Raw genomic sequence first — 22551 nt, forward strand, 5'->3', positions numbered from 1 at the left:
GTCGCAACACCTAGGCTCCCTTTGCTTCTCCCAGGGATTTGACAAGTGGGACATGATAGGGATTTCTGAGGTGGGAGACATTGTTCACAAGGGCTCCATCCTGTCCTTTGGCGCCCTCCAGACTAAATATTCCCTAGCTTCCACCGAATTTTTTCGCTATCTGCAAATTTCGCATGCCGTCGGGGACCGCCATTCCAGATCTCTCCTCGATCCCTCCCATTTCCCCCCTAGAGGATAGATTGTTACTCGAACCGCTCCCCGAGAAAGCTATCTCCTACACCTATCGCAAACTGTGCAATAATCTCCCTAACTCCTTCCTGTCACTGTGGACCAAATGGGAGGCAGACCTGGGCCCCCTAGATGAGGAAGACTGGCGTTCGGCTCTCATGTCCTCTAGGCAAGCGGCTATCTGCAATAGGTTTCGGCTGATTCAGTTGAAGGTCCTGCATAGGGCATACATGTCCGCTCTCACTTTGGTGAAAATTGGGTGGCGCCCTGACCCGCTGTGCCTTCGAGGCTGTAACTTACCTGGCACCTTTTTTCACATTCTGTGGGACTGCCCGCGGGTGCAACAGTTTTGGGGCTGTGTTCTCCAGAAGATGGGCGACTCTTTGGGCAAGCCACTGACACGGTCGCCTAGGCCATGTATTCTAGACATTTGGGAGGCCAATGACCTCAATGTTCAGGAACCGCAATGGGCAGCTCTGGGGTTCCTGCTGGCTAAACGCTCTATCGCAATGAAATGGGGCTCCCACGACAGGCCTCTGGTGGTGGGGTGGGTGGCTGAAATGGACCGATGCATGGTTGCAGAAAAGACTGTATACAAGGTACGGGGTTGCCCTAAGGTGTGGGACAGGAAGTGGGGCCACTGGAACCCGTACAGGGGTGAACTGTGTGACTCTCTGCTGAATTAGCTATGTCACGTGCTGGACCTGAGGGACGACTCCTGCGTTAATTTGCTGATGTGTCTGTATGGCGATGTTGATCCCTACTTGCTACACCAATAGTGACTAATTTAAGACTCTGCTCTTTTTATTTTCTGTATGTGTGAATTATGTGACTGTAGTTTGTTTGGAAGAAGAAAAAACAAAAAAACAAATGCTTAACTATATTGTCTTCTGATTGTATTCCAGGTTTTAGCATTACGTCATGATCTGTGATCGCCGCCGAACCTCCGGGTTGTCGGCAAGCAGGCTGTGTACAATTCTGCATTTTCTATGATTACTACTCGCTGCCGGCCCCAGGGTTATAGGCACTAACCAGCTTTGTATGCTATGCCTTTTGCAATAAAAATTGTTATACCAAAAAAACAAAACCTTAAAGCAATCAGGAAGTAATGCGGGGTCAGGGGGAAAGCAGGACATCAAGGGCAGGCGTCGCTGGTGGTACACATATGTCACCTCTATATCGGTTCCAAGGACCCCATATTTTGTGCCACTTCCGGGGACGACCCCGGGCCAGGTATACTGTTTTTTCCCTAAACATGCACCAATCCATGTTTTCCATCCACACCTCGAGGGTAGGGGGCCTCTGGGATCCCCATAATTGTGCGATATTACGTTTGGCAATCATAGCCCCTAGGGTCCCCCATTGAGTTTTAGCAACGTTATGGTCAGTGGGCTCCCAGACATTTAGCAGCGCCTGGCTTCCGGCAAGAGAGCCACCCCGTGACTTCCGAAATAACCTCGTGAACCTTCCTCCAATAAACAGCAACTTCCCTGAATTCCCAGATAATTTGGAGAAATGTACCCAGCTGCCCGCAACCCCGTTGGCACAGACCCTCTTCACAAAAGCCCATGCCAACCAGACGGGGACCCGTGACATATACTCTGTGTAGTATTTTGAGTTAAACTAATCTGAGTCGTGCCGGAATCGCGACCTCCTTGGGGGAGGAGATCGCCGACTGCCAGTCCTCATCATCAAGTTCAAGGCCATCACGGGTCCACTGATCACGCAATTTCAATGGTAGGTCTGCCCTGTGATTAATCAATTTTTTTATAAAGGGAGATGGTACTGTCCGGTATATGACCATCCAACACTCGGTCCTCCAGTGGGGTAGATTCCGGTATCTCCTCCCCAACCGGGAAGACCGAAGTCAATGCATGACGAACCTGAGCATAGCGGAAATACTCAGACCCACCCAATTCAAACTCAACCTGCAGGGTCGCAAACGACTTTACCTGTCCCTTGACCCAGAGGTCTCCCACCTTGTTAATGCCAATAAGATCCCACTTGTTGAACCCCCTAGTGTTCCACAATTTGCCAAACCTATCAGATCGGAAAAGCGGGGTCGCCAAGGTCAAGCGATCTTTCCAGCCTAGCGCACTAGTGGCATCCTGCCAGAGCCGAACGGCTGCCCTCGTCGGATCTGACAAAGACCTCACCACCGATTTAGAATATAGCGCCCTGTAATAGTTGCCCCCGGGAAGTAACCACCGATCCATGGTGAAACCAGGGTTTAACTCGGGGCCATACATACCATGGTTGATGGCCCCTAACTGCGATGCCCAATAGTACCTTTTGATGTCGGGAAGAGCAATACCCCCGTCGTACCACGGGAGTGTCAATTTGGCAATCGCGATACGGGGCCTGCCATCCCACAACAGTTTCCTCTGTAAACCCTCAACTATCCGAAAGTAACTAGCAGGAACTATGTCAAGCGTATTCTGAAGGGCATACAAAAAATGAGACATCTTCTTAAAAAGAGCCGCTCGCCCAAGCAAGGAAAGCGGAAGCTTCTGCCAGCTCGCAACAGCTCGCTTCAACCGATTCAAGGGATGGAGAAGGTTTTGCTCATATCGAACCCGGGGGTCCAACGAAACATAAATACCAAGATATTTAAACCCCTCCTGCGCTATCTGAATGGGACAGTTACGCGGCAAAACTGGAGTATCACCACAGAGGACGTAATGATAGGATTTAGCCCAGTTGATAATCAGGCCTGAGTTTTTACAGAAGGAAGTCAAAACGTCACACAAAACTATCAAAGACTTCCTAGGGGAAGTCAAGTAAAGCAGAATGTCATCTGCATATAGGGAGATGCGATCTTCGTACTCCGGAGACCAGTAAATACCCCTCATGGAGGGCTCCCAACGGATCCAGGCAGCGAGGGGCTCCAGGGCCAGTGCCAACAAAAGGGGAGAGAGTGGGCAACCCTGACGGGTACCCCGACCGAGACAAAACTGAGCCGAAACACGACCATTAACCACAATCTGTGCGAGGGGGTCCGCATAAAGAAGCCAAACCCAACCAATAAAATCCAATCCAAACCCGAATTTAGCCAGCACCGCCCACAAATACGGCCATTCCACAGTATCGAACGCCATAGTGGCATCCAAAGATGCCAAAATGGCCGGCTCACGCAAAGTCGCGGCCCTCGCGAGAACTCCGTGCAGACGCCGAAGGTTCAAAGCTGTGTTTCTATGCGAGATAAAACCAGACTGATCCGGATGGATTAGAGCACTAATGGTTTTGATCAATCTATTAGCCAGTAGCTTGGCAAGAATTTTAGGCTCGGCATTTAACAGAGAAATCGGTCTGTATGAGGCACACCTATTCCTCAGTTTCCCTTCCTTGTGTATTACAACTATCGTCGCTAACCTCTGGTCACGGGGGAGAAAACCACAGTCCCGGGACTCTAGGAACATGTCCCTTAAATATGGAGCAATCATGTCAGGCCGGAGCTTGTACAATTCTATCGGCAGACCATTGGGACCCATCGCTTTACCGGAACGTAGGGAACGCATAACTAACACCACCTCATCGACAGTAATTGTACCATCCATAAGTTCCCTGTCTTCCACAGAGAGACACGGTAGGGCAATATCTCGTAACAATAAGCACGAGTCCTCCTCCGGCCTATCAGAGACGGAAGAGTACACAGTATGAAAATGATCCGCAAAACACGCCACTATCTCTTGTGGGTCTGTCACAATAGCTCCACTCACTGTCACAATCTCTGGTACCACACGACTCGCTCTTTCCTTTCTATTTAACCATGCTATCAACTTGCCTGCCTTGTCTCCAACATCATAAAGACGCCCTTGTTGTTCCCGACTAAGAGCTTTCGCAGCCTCCGTCACCAACATCTTATATTCCAGCTGCTTCAGTTGCAGATCATGCAATCCAGAACGGTTCACCTCCCATTCTAGTGCTAGTTCCAAGTCAGCGATCTCAGTCTCTATATTTACCACTTCTTTCTGCTTCTTGACTCCAGCAATCAATGATAGAGCTTGACCCCTAATAACAGCTTTAAACGCTTCCCATAAGGAGACCGCGGAGGAAACCGAACCTTCATTCTCCCGCAAATAGTGATCCAAAGCCTATATAAGTTCACTGCGGGTCTTGGGATTGGAAAGATACCAAGGGTTAATCGGGGCTACCCGTCCCTCGGCACCCGATGTTAATTCCAACTGAAGCCACAGCAGGGAGTGATCGGAAATACCCCGGGCCATATGCCTGATCTCTTTAATACAAAATGCCTGTGCAGCCGGCACCAACACATAATCAATCCTAGAGAGGCTACCATGGGCGCCCGAGTGAAACGTATACTGCTGCTGATCAGAGTGAAGCAATCTCCAGCAGTCCACCAGGCCCAGAGTGTCCATGAAGTCAGGCAGCCATCCAAGCCCCCTCGGTAGATCCCTAGGGGGGTGTCTATCGAGAAAATCCGGAAACCACAGCGTTGAAATCCCCATCAAGTATCAGAGACCCCCCGGGGAGATCGAGCAAAACCTGTCCCAAATTAGCAAAGGTAGTGGATTGTAGGCCAGGAGGGACATAAACAGAGACCAGGGAAAGCGTGCGGCCCTCCCACCGTCCCGAAATAGCAGCATAGCGTCCCCTATCATCAAGGACCGTGGAGTCTATTTCAAGTGGGAAAGAGTTCTTAATAGGAATTCCAACACCCCTGGATCCAGTGGAGAACCCGGCATGGGCAACTAGACGATACCCCTTCCTGTTCCTGGCATGACATGTGTTCCCTACCAAGTGGGTCTCCTGCAGTAGAACAATGTCAGGGGAGTGACGTTTCAGAAGCTGCAGTACTACCCCACGCTTAATCTTATCCCCAGCCCGTTAACATTCTGTCAGGGCTAGGGTGGCTTGTGGTCTAGGGCCCGTCCCACTCAGCATTCGGGGTTTCCCATGTGGGAAAATGCATCAGTCTTCCTTGGGAGGGCGTTGGTGGTTGTTGTGCTTTAGGCCAGCTTGTACGTTTCACCTTTAACTGTTGTTTGCTGCTGTTCCGCCTAATGCGTGAGATTTGGCATGTTACGCTTAATGCGTGAGGTTTGGCATGTTACGCCTAATGCGTGAGCTTTGGTTGCCGGGTCGCATGCGTGAGCACCGGAGGCACGCTGACTTACGCGACCGCGCCCTGTCTTCAGCGCTCACTATTCTGGACGATTCCTAGGGAGTGGCTGTGTTCTCTTTCTGCTCCCTTTCCTGTTTCCTTCAGATCCAGCGCCTCGCATTGGGATTTCACCGGAGGCTTTCGGTGTTCGTTGTAGGGGGCGTGGCAGTTCTTCAGCTTGCTCAGTTTCCAGCGTTCCAGTGCAGAAGAGCCGTTTTGAAGTATTCCAAGAAGCTGTCTTGGTCCTCAAAGTAGTAGAGTAGGTCGTACTCTACAGGTAGGGAATAAGAGATCCTAGTTCTTGGCGCAAACTGTTTTAAAAGAAGCTTTCTTGTTTCTAAAGTGATAATTAAAGTTGCCAATTCATTTTAGATGATTTCAAACACAGAATATGTGAATCTTTTCATGCTTTATTCTTCAAAGTAGAGAATTGCAATCCATTGCTGGCAAGGGTTGTTGAAAGCATTTCAGGGGAGCGCTAAACTTACCTGTAACCACGTAATCTCTGTTTCTATTGCACATTGTCTAGGCGCAATCCTTTCCTTGTAAATCCAGGCGAAGTGGCCTAGTGGTTATATTTGCGGATGATGTTTATGTGATATTTATTTAGGTTACCTTACAAAACTTTGGTAAAGGAGTTTATTTACTGAAGTGTGATGTTATTTCTTTGAGGGAGAATCTGTCGCAATTCACAAGAAAAAAGAAAATTAACAGTATAATGAATAAAGAGTCTGGTTCTTGAAAATAACTGAGCAAGAAGCTTATCGGATTCTTAGAGAGTTGTTGTAAAGGCTTGTGTTTGGAATATCCTCAGTCTTGTTACAAAAGTCATAGTCAATTTGGAATTGCAGAATATTTTGTCACTAACTTTTCCCTTTCAGATCTCCTTCCCCGCAGTTCCCTTCCCAATTCCCTTTTCCCCTCGCTTGATCACTCCAAGATTCTGTGTAGTAATTACATTCGGAATTGGAGGTATCGAGAGGTGGGCCCTTATAACTTCACGACAGACCCTGAGGAAGACGTCGCCTGACAGAATAGTGAGCCCACGAATTATTTTCCTCCTGGTCTGTACGTGAAGTCATAATGACTACCATCAATGACATAATGTCAGCGATCATGCGTATGCAAGCTGACTTAAAGGAAACTATGAATGCAACTGCTTTGTTAGCAGCTAAGGTAGACAATATTCAATTGCAGAGTACTCCTCTTCCTGAAGAGTTTCAAGAAACCGGGGCTAGTAGGGGTTCTACGAACATAGCCGTTACAGTGCCCCCTCAGATTCCTTTGGCAGCCCCTGAACGTTTTTCTGGGGACTCCTCCAAGGTGCAAATCTTTTTGACCCAGATTGAATTGCATTTTGCTTGTAGACCAGCGGCCTTTCCAACCCCACAGTCAAGAATTGCATTTTTAATTTCTTATTTGACCGGAGATGCCGCAAACTGGGCCGTTCCTTTGGTCAGACAAGATGACACTCTGTTATATAACTGGAAAAGATTTGTGGAAGAATTTGAAAAAGTTTTCGATCGACGAACTGTAACTTTATCTGCAGATCGAGAATTACTTCAGCTAAAACAAGGTAGTAGAGACCTGGTTTCATATTTATCTCACTTTAATAGATTGATCGCCGAAACTTCTTGGCCAGAGGAAAAAAGAGCAGCTCTCTTTTATCAAGGATTAAAAGATGATCTAAAGGATGTTTTGGCGCAAATTGATCCTCAACCAACTATTTGTTCTGAACTGATTAACCTAACTCTGCGTTTAGATCACAGACTCTCTGAACGAAGATCTGATAAAAAGAGAACAGACAAACCTAATTGGAGATCTGAAGGCAAATCTAGACCTCAATTTGGAAACTCTGAAACTAGTACAGAACCAATGGAAATTGGAACTTTAAGGCAACCTTTGTCAAAAGAAGAAAAAGACAATCGTAGAAAGAATGGGCAATGCCTTTATTGTGGTCGAAAAGGCCATTTTGTGAAGGACTGTTTGACTAAGCCTAAAGGAAGGTTTCCTAATCCTAGTAAGTCAGCGGCTCTGGAAAAAGCAGACCAAAAGCCAGAAAACTAATTGGCCCAAGATGTTTGAAGGGAGATCTCTTGGGAACCATTGCCTTCCCTTCTGTGAACTCATGTGTCTCTAACTACAAAGCACATTTCAGATTAGCCGTGCAAATCAGGTTAATTCGTGAAACATGTCAGATGGAGGTTTTAGTAGATTCTGGAGCTACGGGTAATTTTGTAGATTTAGAAACTGCCCAACGCCTAGGAATCATCTGTGAACAAAAGGAAACTCCAGAAATTGTCCAAGCAGTGGATGGCAAAGTACTAGCTGGTGGACCAGTAACCATGCAAACTTCTAAGGTTGTTATGTTCTGTGAAGATGCTAAGCAACAAATACATAGGGAAGAGCTTCAATTTGACGTTATCCAAGCACCTCAATATGGTTTTATTCTGGGAATGCCTTGGCTTTGTTTACATAACCCAACCATAGATTGGCGGAAGAGAGAACTGATTTTCCTGTCTGACTTTTGCCATGTTTCCTGTTTAAACATTCCAAAACCAACTCTAAGTCAATTGGCCACAGCAGAAGAAAAGGAAACACTTTTGCCAGAAAAATACAAGGATTACACAGAAGTCTTCAGTGAGGTTAAGGCGGCACTCCTTCCCCCCCATCGAAGCTATGACTGTCAAATTGATCTAGTACCAGGTTCTAGTGTTCCAAATTGCCGTATCTACGCTCTGTCTGAAAAAGAGAACCAGCATTTAAGACAGTATCTTGACCAATATTTAGAGAATGGATTCATCCGTCCCTCCAAGTCACCAGCAGCTTCTCCGTTGTTCTTCATTCCAAAAGCAAATGGGGAATTAAGGACTTGCATCAACTATAGGGCGTTGAATAAAATCACTGTCAAAAATAAATATCCATTGCCTCTCATCCCTGTTCTGTTGGACCAAGTCAAAAAGGCTAAAATTTACACTAAATTGGACCTTAGAGGGGCCTATCATTTGGTTCGTATTAGGCAAGGAGATGAATGGAAGACTGCTTTCAAAACTAGATATGGACTATTTGAGTATTTGGTCATGCCATTCGGGCTGTGCAATGCACCAGCAGCTTTCCAGTTTCTTTTAAATGACGCCTTGAAGGAATTTTTGGATCTCTTTGTCATTGTCTACATAGACGATATTTTGATCTATTCCGATTCCGAAGTTGAACATGAAGGCCACGTCAAAAAGGTTTTGAGCACTCTTCAGTCTCATAACTTGTATTGTAAACTATCTAAATGCGATTTTCATGTCCGAGAGGTTGAATTTTTGGGAGTTCTCCTCACTCCAACTGGAATGAAAATGACTGACAGGAAGATTAAAGCTGTTGCAGATTGGCCTACTCCAACATCAGTTCGAGACATTCAATGTTTTTTGGGCTTTGCGAATTTTTACCGCCGCTTCATTGATCACTTTTCTGCTGTGGTAGCTCCCATCACACGTTTGCTGAGAAAGAAGGTAAAATTTGAATGGTCCTCAGATGCTGAAAATGCATTCCAGAAACTAAAAAAGGCATTTACTGAAGCACCTGTTCTCATGCATCCCAACGTAGAAAAACCTTTTATCATAGAAGCTGACGCCTCAGATGTAGCCATTGCAGCCATCCTTTCTCAAAGGCATCATACTACTGGTCAAATGCATCCGGTTGCCTATATGTCTCGAAAACTAAATCCTGCAGAACAAAACTATGTTATAGCTGAAAAAGAACTACTAGCTATACTGGAAGCTTTCAAAGAATGGAGACATTACATTATGGGAGCAAAATTTACAGTAACAGTTTACACTGATCATAGAAATCTCCAGTTCATGAGTTCAGCCAGAATGTTAACACCGCGACAACTCAGGTGGATGATGTTCTTTGCTGAATATGATTTTGTAATAACTTTTCGTCCAGGTCAAGACAACAAGAAAGCTGATGCTTTGTCCAGAAAAGACTCTTCTTTGATTCGCTTTGAAGGTACCCCTCAACCTATTATCGATCCTGGCAAGGTAATCAGTGTACTCTCGGCGGATCAATTCCTGGAGAATATTCATGAAAGTTTTCCTTTGTCTCAGTGGAAATCATGGCTGAAACCCAACATTGACCAAACTATCAAAGAAGGGATACCTTTTCACAGAAAGCAAGTATATCTGCCCTCTTTGCAATTACAGGAAACTGTGTTCAACTGGTTACATTCACATCCTATGGCTGGACATCCTGGTCCTAAAAAAACTGTGGAGAAAATACAAAGAATGTTTTGGTGGCCAACGCTACAAAAAGATGTAATGAAGATGGCTAATAATTGTGAAGTCTGCGCAAGATGTAAATCTGATCACACTAAACCAAAAGGATATCTACAGGTTCTACCAACTCCAACTGAACCATGGAAGCACATCTCATTGGACTTCATTACTGACTTGCCATCAATCAATCAGTATACTGTGATTCTAGTAGTTGTGGACAGTTTAACCAAATATGCACATTTCATTGCCTGCAAACAGTTACCTTCTGCTGGTCAATTAGCTCAGTTATTCTTGCAACATGTGGTTCGCTTACATGGACTGCCTTCAGTTTTGCTCTCAGATCGTGGTTCTCAGTTCTCCTCCAAGTTCTGGCAACAATGGTGTAAAAATCTACAGATCACTTCCAATATGTCCACCAGTTATCACCCTCAAACTGATGGACAAACTGAGAGATTGAATCAGACTTTGAAGCAATATTTGAGATGTTATGTTACAGACTCTAAGAAGTCCTGGTTAGATTTGCTTTGGATTGCTGAATTTGCATACAATACATCGCCTCATTCATCAACCGGATCATCTCCCTTTGAGGCGCTTTATGGTTACGTGCCGAACACCATTCCACTGACTCTGCCCAATGATGGGGATGGTGTGCCAGCAGTCAGAGACTCTGTGCAACTTATGCAAACTATCCATCGTCGTATTCAAGGTCGCTTGTTACAGAGCAAGCAGAAATATAAAGAGCAGTATGATAAAAAACATCGTTCTGGTCCAGAGTACGCCCCTGGGGACAAAGTTTGGCTGTCGACAAAAAACTTGAACTTTAAACACAAGAGTATGTTTTATCCTAAGTTCATTGGTCCTTACCCAGTTCTACGTCAGGTGAACCCTGTCACATTCAAGCTGTTGTTGCCCAGGTCTCTACGCATTCATCCAGTGTTTCATACTTCCCTTCTTAAACCTGCTGATCAGACCCTGGCCCCCCGTCCAGCACCAGTTTTGGTTCATGGTAGTTGGGAATATGAGGTGCAGAACATTTTGGATTCTAAACGTCGGGGCTCAAAGTTGTGGTATCTTGTTTCTTGGAAGGGGTATGGTGCTGAAAATGACTCCTGGGAGCCGGCTGATAATGTCCATGCCCCTCGCTTGCTGCGCCGCTTCCACCTCCTTCACCCTCTAAAGCCGGGCCCTAGACCACTCTTGGGAGGGGGGAGTACTGTCAGGGCTAGGGTGGCTTGTGGTCTAGGGCCCGTCCCACTCAGCATTCGGGGTTTCCCATGTGGGAAAATGCATCAGTCTTCCTTGGGAGGGCGTTGGTGGTTGTTGTGCTTTAGGCCAGCTTGTACGTTTCACCTTTAACTGTTGTTTGCTGCTGTTCCGCCTAATGCGTGAGATTTGGCATGTTACGCTTAATGCGTGAGGTTTGGCATGTTACGCCTAATGCGTGAGCTTTGGTTGCCGGGTCGCATGCGTGAGCACCGGAGGCACGCTGACTTACGCGACCGCGCCCTGTCTTCAGCGCTCACTATTCTGGACGATTCCTAGGGAGTGGCTGTGTTCTCTTTCTGCTCCCTTTCCTGTTTCCTTCAGATCCAGCGCCTCGCATTGGGATTTCACCGGAGGCTTTCGGTGTTCGTTGTAGGGGGCGTGGCAGTTCTTCAGCTTGCTCAGTTTCCAGCGTTCCAGTGCAGAAGAGCCGTTTTGAAGTATTCCAAGAAGCTGTCTTGGTCCTCAAAGTAGTAGAGTAGGTCGTACTCTACAGGTAGGGAATAAGAGATCCTAGTTCTTGGCGCAAACTGTTTTAAAAGAAGCTTTCTTGTTTCTAAAGTGATAATTAAAGTTGCCAATTCATTTTAGATGATTTCAAACACAGAATATGTGAATCTTTTCATGCTTTATTCTTCAAAGTAGAGAATTGCAATCCATTGCTGGCAAGGGTTGTTGAAAGCATTTCAGGGGAGCGCTAAACTTATCTGTAACCACGTAATCTCTGTTTCTATTGCACATTGTCTAGGCGCAATCCTTTCCTTGTAAATCCAGGCGAAGTGGCCTAGTGGTTATATTTGCGGATGATGTTTATGTGATATTTATTTAGGTTACCTTACAAAACTTTGGTAAAGGAGTTTATTTACTGAAGTGTGATGTTATTTCTTTGAGGGAGAATCTGTCGCAATTCACAAGAAAAAAGAAAATTAACAGTATAATGAATAAAGAGTCTGGTTCTTGAAAATAACTGAGCAAGAAGCTTATCGGATTCTTAGAGAGTTGTTGTAAAGGCTTGTGTTTGGAATATCCTCAGTCTTGTTACAAAAGTCATAGTCAATTTGGAATTGCAGAATATTTTGTCACTAACTTTTCCCTTTCAGATCTCCTTCCCCGCAGTTCCCTTCCCAATTCCCTTTTCCCCTCGCTTGATCACTCCAAGATTCTGTGTAGTAATTACATTCGGAATTGGAGGTATCGAGAGGTGGGCCCTTATAACTTCACGACAGACCCTGAGGAAGACGTCGCCTGACACATTCCTACTCATCAATCTCAACCCCTTACCCCCCATCATGAAAGAGAAAGAGGATCCAGCCCCAAGCACATCAATAAGAAAGTCCAGCAATAGAGCGCCTTGCAAAAACAGTGACCAGAAAAAAAACCACCCCCCACACCCCCACTAAAATGACCCATTACAACACCCCCCCACCCTGCACCCCTGCATACGACTAAGGAGCCACCACAACTGGCAGTGTGCCTGTCACCTCCACATCTAAACTAAACTACGAGAAGTAAAGCTGAGGAGGAGAAAGACCCACCGATATTCCCGCAACCCCCCGTTCAAACCACAGTCAGATGCATATCATTAATTGGATCCATCACAGTAGCAATCCCACAAATGTCCCCAGAAACCGGACAAATTGCACTCATTCCTGCATCCCAAGTCCTCCCTCTGCTCCACCAGGCTGACTCTCTGGTTCCTGTCGGGCCGGCAGAGTGTCCAACCAGTCGGCTACCACCTCTGGCTTATCAAAGAAGTGAACCCGTTCGTTGTATTCGATTCTCAGCTTGGCCGGGAAAAGCATGGCATATTTGAGTCCCATATCTCGTAGTCTTCTTTTTACTCCCAGAAAACCTAGCCTCTGTTTCTGGACCGCCTGTGTGAAGTCCGGTTAGAAGCTGATCGAAGAGTTCTCAAACTTTAAGGGTCCACCCGCCCTCGAAGCCTGTAGGATAACATCTCTGTCCAAAAATTGAATATCCGTGCTATCATAGGCCTCGGCGGGGCTCCCCCCCTCGGTCTGCCACCCGGGATCCTATGGGCCCGTTCCACAGTAAAAAACTTGCTCAGTCCCTTGGGGGCTAGATGTTTAATGATAAGGTCCTCAACAAAAAGGTCAGCCGCCTGTTCCTCCGCCTGTTCCGTAACACCAATTATGCCCTCCCTTCAAATTCCTCTAGGCAATGGATAGCAAAGTCATTGGAGAATTTCAGGTTACGGGCCTCGGTCTGCAGGTCGACAACATCAGCAGTTAAGCAGGACGTTTTAATGTCCAAAGATTTGACCTTTTCGTTGGTTTTTGTAAGGTCCGTATGGATCAAATTAACGTCGATCGCCACTGTATCCAACTTATGAGCAAGGTTCTCCATTTGCTTTCCGAGGGAAGACTTGATACCATCGATGGCGGCCATCACATCCTGCAAAGTCGGTTCCTTTGCCGGAGTCGATGAACCCCCCGCTTCCTCCAGCGATCGGCTAGGTCCACTTAACCTTAACCTGAGCGTAGCGATTCATCACGTTGGTTTGGGTAGAGCCACCCCGTCTGGTGGTTTTCAACCTCTGTTTGTCCCCCTCCGATTTATACGCCATTTCGTGATAATCCCAGGTATTATCCAAATCAAGAGCAGGGGGGGACACAAGCAGGCCAACCAGAAAGCGGTAGACAGCACCCAACTGTAAGGGATGTCGACCAAGATGCTAGAGCAGCATGGAGTCGAGAAAGCGAAAGTCCAAAATGGCCCTCAGGCGAAGGAACAAAAATGGACAAAAAGACAATTTATGGTGCAGTCCAAGGCCAAAACTCCAAATATTGTTCGGCACGCCCAAGTACCGCTCAGGATACAAGCTTTCGAAGCGATTGAGGCGTACTAAGGCCCGGGATCCAACCCAGATGACAAAAACAAAGTGAAAGTGGAACAAGACCGACTGCCTCAGCTGCCTTAGGCCGTCGTTGTTCAACTGCGCCCTGGGCACCGTGCCAACTCGGGCGCCGGGGATCCAAGAGGCGAAGGCCTCAAAATTTCCAGCGCCACAACTCTGGTCTCCGTGGTCCGATCGGGAAATACATTTCAGTTTTCGCTTCTCCTGTGGTTCATCCACACGAAGACGTCAACAGCGAACAGGATCAGTGACAGGATATATTCGGGAGGTTACGTGGGTCTTGGGAGCCCTGTGCTCACGCGACCATCTTGGTTGCGCGCAAAGCTCCTCCCCCGGTTTATGATATATTAAACTGCAAAAGAAAGTAGCTACAGGCTTTCCCAAGTCCATGCATAATGTGCTGCTTCAGCCTAGTATGTTTTTTCCATAGATTCTGAAACTTGCAGTACTGTTTTATAATGTAATAAACAAGACTAAAAGTCCTAATATTCAAAAGAAAAACCTGGACTTAAGAAGCACATCATGTATGGACCTGAGAAACTTGGTTGAGCTGCACAGCCAACAACAATGTTCGCATTAACATGTTTTGCTTAGGTGACATAAAATAATGCATTCCCCACTGATTACTTTAACACAATTACCACCTCAGCATCTGGATGAAGGACAAAATGCTTTGTGCTAGGCTGTCATCAGGGGTAGCGAAGCCCCTACTATATCCACTTCAACGGAGGTAACACTACACAGATTAAGTAGGGTTGTATGGCCCTTCTTAACTCTGATATGGGATTTGAAGGAGAAAGAAGCCAAAATAATACTGAAATTAAGAAACAGCATTGTACACATTTTGGTGTGTGAAGGTTGTTTAATGTATAGCAAGGAAATGATTACAGAGATTGCAAGAAATAACAATTACATACAAAAGCAAGCACTGGCATCTGCAGTAGGTCTAATGTTGTCCCCCATCCTTCTGGCAATGCTTGTTTTGTCATGGTTTTTGTAAAACTTAATTGTTCGGGAACCTACAGAGTGTTTCTCAATCTAAAAAAAAAACATTGTCTATCAGCAAAAATGTTTTGGGTCTAAAAAAAAACACACATTACTCCCAGGCACTGAACCTAAACTACTTAGGAGCCGATTCCGATCTCGCCGGGGAATGCTCTGTCCGACTTGGATCTGAAGGGCTTTCCGACCGACTCGGGCTCCAGGGCTCCGAGCACCTGAGTACGATGCGAACAAGCGCTGATGCACACCGGTCGCTCGGAGCCCCATTGAAGTCAATAGGAGCCTGCTGTACGAAGCATACATAGGCTCCCATTGGCAAAAAAGGTATGTTGTGCACAAGGGCACCCCCTGTAGTGGGGACGCGTCTGTTCCCCCTGCACCATACATGCATGTGTTGGGGGAACCTTGGTCCCCCCCCTGTGATTGACTCATAAGGCTACGGGTTAAGGGGGTCTGGCGCGGACCCCCGAAGTCTGCTTCCCAGAGCAATCACGTGTTGGAGGCTCTGACTCGATCCGGCTGTCCGAATCGTGCATCATACTGGCTCGGTCGGAAATCGCCTCCATTGCAGGGCACGGTTTGCTTACGGACGAGACATACGGAGCGGTTCGGACCCAGAAATGAGTCAGTCGGCGATTTTGCATTCCTCACATCATACTTGCTTGCTCATACAACTGTACGAGTCGGTCAGAAAACACGCATACGGCTCATACTTTTTCTGGCCGGATCGCATTCGGCGACCTTCTGAGCGAGATCGGAATCGGCCCCTTTGTGTGTGCATGTGTTCAGTGTGAAAGAGCAGCATGCTGTACTCATAGTGAAGTCAGCCAGTGGCTGAAGTAGGCTGAAAAATAATATACTATTCCGAAATAGCAACTCTCGTACCAATTATCAGGGATCTTAAAATAAGCTTTGTTTCCACATACATATTAAATTCAAGGAAATACTGGATCTGTTCCCTGTTTTAGTCCTCATCCCCCAATTACTAAGGAATTGTGTTCACTTTCACTAGAACCAATAAATATATTGTTATACTCTGTCTTTAATCTTTGGATACAGATTGTCCCTTTCTTTTCAAAGTCCAGGGACATAGCAGCATGAGTCGTGTAAGTCACAATTAATTCTTCTTTCTCAGCCCATTTAGGTATTTGAGGGTTTGGTTCAGAGGTCTTTCTTTGGAAATCCTGTCTCATTTGCTCAACTAAATTCAAAAATATCTTTTCTTCTTCATGCAACTTACATGTTAAAATATGCTTATGTGCTTCAGCTTTATCTATTGTTTTCATTGTGTGTAAATATTCACCCATAAATTGTGAGTCTCTACTACTAAGAACTGGGTTCATGATTTTTCGCAGAGAAACTTCAGAAAAACTCACATCCATTTTAGAATAATAATATTGTAACTTTCCAGTTTGATAAAATAAACTAACTAATACACTACAGGAAATACCATATGTTAATGGTAAATGATGATATGTTACACCGTCTGCTACTGATGTTGGCAATTTCATTCACACATAGAAATCACTAACTTCCATGGTTTCTACATAGTGCACTAATAGATTTGCAAAAACATTTAAATCAGTTTCATTTTTATTCACAGTGTGATGTAAACCTAACTTATCTGATGTATCTGAATCTGCTCTGTCCTGATTAATGTTAGCCACTCTTTCACATGTATTAATGCTATTCTGTTGGTTTGTAACCATTAAATATGGGATGGCTATTGTCAGTACTAACCATGTTATAATAAGTACTAAAATATGCTACATATACATATTGTAACAATCAGCAGAGGAGTGTTTTCGCAAAGGAATTTTTTAGAAGAGTAAACATGCAGTTAAGTCGACACATTCAAGAATATTGACTATGGAAGTAACCTACTTAGGTTTTTTTGAAGGCCCTCACTCACCGACCTGGTCGGTGACATGCTTCATCATTGGGCCCCACCAGGAGTGGCCGAATGCCACCCTAGTGTGCTTCAACACCAGGTTACTGCGGAGCGGGTTCTGAGATAGTGACAGTGAAGTGTGGAAAAGTGAATTTAAAACATCCAAATTCTGTCAACGTTTTTTTTTAATTCGTTTTGCAATTGGATACACTTAAAAACAAGGTGAAGGATGATGACTGTATTATAAGTACACATTCATCCTTAATAAATGGTTAACATGTTTCTGCCTTTAAAAAGAAGTTTTTCTTCTTCCTGAACTTGTTTTTCTTTTCCTAACTGATTCTGCTTAGGTCTTTCAGTTTCTTGATTTTCTTCTGCCTGGACTTGTTCCCTAAGACCTATCTGTCCCTCCTCAGACTTATGGATGGGACTTTTATATTCTTCCGTCTGAGTAGATTGTTCTTTTACAACTGTATTTTTTCTTATCTGAGCATGTTCTTCTATTTCTAAATCGTCCTCACACTCATCTTGTCCGAATCAGGTTTGATTTCTTGTTCTCACAATCACTTCAGGTATGTCCACTTCTGGGATCCAGTCATCCTGACTAGTGCTAGGTTGTTCTTGATCAGCTACTTCAGGATCTGTTACTCATGATCCTTCAGCTGTACAACCGTCAACAGCCACAACTGTTTGAGTTAGTTGAGGATCTACTACATCAGGTGCTGCTACTATTTTTGTATGGCTTGCATGAATCCAATTAGGCTGGCCTGCATATTTTACAGCTGTTGTTGTAATCAATATAACCTGATGTGGTATTTCCCACCTTGGTACTAGGCACGATTCTCAAGTGTGATTTTTCACAACTACCCAGTCATCGGGATTCAGATCATGCGCTTGGTTCGGCTGCCTGGCAACTGCGTCTTCCCCAACCTGGTGAGATATAGAACGCACTTGGTCAGCCAACTCTTTGCAATACTCCAGTACCAAATCATCACATGCATTCAACAGCTTGTGTCCTGGTATGCATACATGCCTCATTGCCCTTCCCATGAGTATTTAATGGAGACTCAGAATAGTATTTTTATCGGAATACTTCTAAGCCCCATCAGGACAAGAGGTGAAGCATCAGGCCACTCCAGTGGGGTGGATGCACACACCTTTCCCAGTCTTGACTTAATTGTGCCATTCAATTGTTCTGCCACTCCAGAGGCCTCTGGGAGGTATGCACAGTGTAGCTTTTGTTCAATTTTAAATACTTCACAAATCAATCAAATTATTTCATTACTAGAATGAGACCCTCTGTCTGATTCAATAATTACTGGAAAACCGAATCGAGGAATGAGTTCCCTCAATAGGAGTTTGGCCACTGTCAATCTGTCATTCCTTCTGGTCGGGTATGCTTCCACCCACTTCGAAAATAAACAAACTATGACAAGTACATATTTCAGTCCTCGACAAACCGGTTACTAAATGAAATCAATTTGAAGTCTCATAAATGGACGCTGAATTTCCAATTCTTCCTGTGCTGACTACTGTTTTCTTGCTTGGATTCATTTGCTGACATGTTAAGCACCTCTGGCAAAGACTCTCTGCAACATTCCTGAACCATGCATTGAACCAATTTTGTTTGAAAAGTCTAATCATAGCATCTCTGCCTATGTGGGTGTCACCATGATACATTCTATCTATGGGTGCAAGCATGCAGTCTGGCATTACTGGTCTTCCATCCAGATAAACCCACACACCATCTTCAACCCTTCTCTTACAACCCATTTTCTCCCACTCCTCCTTTTCCTTTATGTCTACTTCATCTTGTAGATCTTTTATTTATTTATTTATTTATTATGCAATTTGTATCGCGCAAACTAAACCCGAAGGTGTCAAGGCGCCTATCAAAAAAGATCAAAAGTTTGCAGAGCACCACTACAGGTATGCACGTACAAAGAGGTGGGTCTTTAAGGCAGATCTAAAAGCTTGGAGAGTGGGGCGGGACCTTACTTCAAGAGGGAGAGCATTCCACCATTTTGGGGCCAGATTGGAAAAGGCCTTACCCCCCCATCTGGTCTTCCGGACACAAGGCACGGAAAGAAGAAGTTTATATGAGGAACGGAGGTTCCTGCCAGGATTGTAGTGAGACAGGATAGATCCAATGCCAGTAGGGCTGGTTTTAGCTAAGGCTTTATACACCATACACATGGACTTAAAGAAGATACGGTCCCCGACGGGAAGCCAGTGGAGCTGCTTCCGGGCATCGGTGGCAGAGGCACGTCGTGGTAAGTCGAGAACAAATCTCGCTGCTGCGTTCTGGACCACCTGCAAGCGCTGTAGCTGACTTTTATTCAGTCCAGCATACAGCGCATTGCAATAGTCCAGACGAGAGCCCAGAAGTGCGACGGCCAGTTGCTTTCTTGCCTGAAGGGACAGATAGTGCCTGATTTTTCTTAGTATATGGATGATCCCCCAACAGGTCGATACAGTCCTGTTGACCTGTTGGCACATACTAAGGGTAGGATCGATCATAACCCCCAGATTTTTAGCTGAGGAGGTAGGATCGGGGCAGGCACCCAGTGAGTCCGGCCACCACTCAGCAGACCAGATCTCTTCCTTTCCTCCAAACACCATCACCTCGGTCTTCTCCCCATTCAGTTTTAATGAATTGTGAATCATCCATTGGCCGACTGCCTCCATGCAAGATCTAAAGTTGGCGGCAGTCGACTTAACTGACTGGGAGAGAGAGACGAGGATCTGGGTGTCATCCACATAGGAGACTACCTCCATCCCGAAAGATCTAATGAGTCTGGCAAGGGGGGTCACATAAATGTTAAAAAGGGTAGGACTAAGCGCTGACCCTTGAGGGACCCCACATTGCACAGACAGGGATGGAGATAGAAACGGACCCAGCATCACCCTTTGCTCTCTATGATCGAGAAAAGAGGAAAGGAGTCCCAGGGCCGCCCCCCGGACCCCAATCTCCCTCAGTCGAGATGTTAATACCGAGGGGGATAGGGTATCGAAGGCAGCCGTGAGGTCTAAGAGGATCAGGAGGGAGGTCTGTCCCCCATCAACCCGTGTGCGGATGTTATCGAGCACTATGGTGAGGGCAGACTCGGTGCTATGTTCCCTCCTGAATCCATGCTGGGAAAGATCCAAACAGCCCGAGCTCTCCACAAATGCAGCAAGATGTTTATTTAGATGGACTTCTAACATCTTCGCGGGAGCCGGGAGCAGTGAGATGGGGCGAAAGTTTTTTAATACCCCAGGGTCAAGAGAGGGCTTCTTGAGCAGAGGTTTTACCACAGCATTTTTCCACTGCTGGGGAAAAATGCCCTCCTTCATCGCCCTGTTCATGATGTCAACCAAAGGGGGAAGGAGGGATTCTCTGCACTGCTTAAGGATCTTTAGCGGACAGACATTTAGCGGAGAGCCAGATTTAGTTTTGTTGAGCAGGATCTCAAGATCCTGGCAAGAGAGAGGGGGAAAGGATTCCAGACCCACAAGTCGAGAAGGTTCTGCACCATTAGGCTCTAAGACAGCGGGCACCAAAGGCACCGCAGTAGAGGATCTTTGAGACTCCAGGGCAATGTAAATGTCCGCAATTTTGGACTGAAAGAAGGAGGCTATCTTGTTACAAAGTTCCTGAGAAGCAACCACAGGGTCTGGGGTCTGGAGAGAAGTAAGAGAGTCAACAATCCTGAAGAGCTCTCTAGGAGACGAAAGTGAGGATGTGAGGGCCGTGAAATATTCTTGCTTGGTCTTAATCACTTCCAGTTTGTATCTTTTTAGCAGGATCTTATGAGCTTCTCTATCCTTAGGATCCCAGCTAGAGTGCCATAGGCGCTCCTGTCTCCTTCTTGTCTACGGAGCCTTAGTTGTTCTGAGAACCAGGGAGCTGAAGGTCTTTTCCTGGCTGAATAGCAAGACCTAGCTGGAGCCAGTTCATCCAGGGCCTCCGAGATGGTCTTTTCATATTGTAGGACCGCTGAAGAAGCGTCCGTCTCCTGAGTAGTGGACAGACTAGATATCCACGGATGGAAAGAGTCTTCCCTGATGTTTTTGAAGTTCCTTCGTACTTCCATTGTACTCGGGACCCTTCTGATAGAGTCCTGGATCGGATGGGTCATATTAAAGGGAACGGCCAGATGGTCCGACCATGAGAGATGGAAGGGGTTGGTAACTGTCAGCCTCTGATCGTTAGAAAAAATTCCATCGAGCGTGTGCCCCGCTCGGTGGGTGGGACCATTCACCAATTGGGTGAGTCCACAGGCTGACATACCTTCCAGTAAGGAAATAGTGTCATGGGCCTCCAGCAACTCTAGGTGAAAATTGAAGTCACCTTGAATAGTGAGATTTTGTCGGCCAAAATAGGGTTCCAGGACCTGCAGCAATTTCAGCCCAAAATCTGCTCTAGGGCCGGGGGGACGGTAGAGCAGAATCCCATTGAACGCGGGATTGGAAGAGTCGGACAGGGAAAAATATAGTACTTGGAACACATCCTTAGGGTCGGAGAGAGGTATAGTGTGGCAATGAAACCTGTCTTGGTACAGGATAGCCAGGCCACCACCAACACGGCCTATTCTGTCCTGTCGTGTTAAGCAGTAGCCCTCAGGGACCGCTTCCACAAGATCAGGGCCTGAAGAGTCTTTAGCCCAGGTTTCAGTGATAAAAACCCAAGAGGGTTTCCTATCTAAAACGAGCTCCTTAAAAACAATATTGTTTTTAATGAGTGAGCGAGCGTTAAGAAGAAAGCAATATTCGCTCAACCCATTGAGTCCCGGTGGAGAGCAAAGCTCCGGAGGAGTGGGAGGGGAGGATAGGTTGGGACCCCCCGAGTCTACCTGAAAGCAACCACACCCCAGGGGTATTGGGAAGTCTTCGGGGATGTACCGATGGAAGCAGGGGGCTGGTGTGGGTTTGAGCCGTAGTACATCCTGTAAGGAGTATTTACAGGAATTGGAACCTACCTTTTCGTGACGAGTAGTCCAGCCATCCAGCCTGTCCTCAGCGCGGACGGGCGCAGACGGGCTGGACTCTGGCGTGACTCCGGCGTGGCTGCGGCGAACACGCTGCACGCACATGCTGCGCGTCATCGTGCTCGGTTTAAGTAGAGCCCTAGCCAGTCCTCCTGACTGCTAGAGCGCGGGAGTGTCCCGCGTTTCCTGCACCCACCCAAGATGGCGCTCACCAAATCCTGAGCGCGAGGGACCGGCCCGCCAAAGTAGCAGTGAGGAACCAATTTACTGTGCAAGTATGCGAGCGGGATATTTAAAAACAAGGTAAAACGAAGAAAAATACATTTAAAAGTCAAGAGTAATCAGAAAACGAGCCTAGCTGTGTAAGTGCTCGCCAAACTTCCTCCCATGTTCCTATACCCCCAAATAGCATAAGTTAGCAGCTGATTCCGCATGTTTCAATTTTCTTGTTTACTGCTATTTTGTATTTAGCACAATGTTGGGCAACCTGGTTAATATTATATCGATTACTGGCTGTCACATGATCATTTCCTGATTGGTGAGCAGTGCACTTGACCAGTGCCACTTCTTTTGGTAATTGAATTGCTTCAATTAATTCTTTTACAAAATTAAATTTTTTAATGGGGCATCCAGAGCTGTCATGCACAACCCCGTAACCATACTGACTATCAGTGTAAATGGTTACTTTTCAATTTTTCCCAATTTTACAAGCTTTAATTAAAGCTATGAATGTGTCTACTTGTGCAGACTTGACTCCTGGTAAATAGGATGCTTTGACTATTCCAGCCAATGTACACACGGCGTAAGCAGCACTTATTCCTCCTTCTTCATGGCGCATACAAGAGCCATCTACAAAGAGCTCATGTTCTGCATTTTTCAAGGGTTCTTCCTGTATGTCTGGACGGGGCTTGATACTAAGTTCAGTGGTG

The 22551-nt window shown here is 46.0% G+C and overlaps 2 protein-coding genes across 2 annotated transcripts in view; both read left to right on the plus strand.

The window, feature by feature from the left end:
- Positions 1 to 22551, plus strand: part of LOC147726030 (N-acetyltransferase 8F1-like) — a 203865-nt gene that overhangs the window by 118682 nt on the left and 62632 nt on the right. The window lies entirely within an intron of this gene.
- Positions 1 to 22551, plus strand: part of LOC147726031 (N-acetyltransferase 8F1-like) — a 427392-nt gene that overhangs the window by 118582 nt on the left and 286259 nt on the right. The gene's annotated exons all lie outside the window — the stretch shown is intronic.

The sequence above is a fragment of the Lissotriton vulgaris genome, chromosome 3_1 (genome assembly GCF_964263255.1).
Source record: "Lissotriton vulgaris chromosome 3_1, aLisVul1.2, whole genome shotgun sequence".
Classification (NCBI taxonomy): Eukaryota; Metazoa; Chordata; class Amphibia; order Caudata; family Salamandridae; genus Lissotriton; species Lissotriton vulgaris.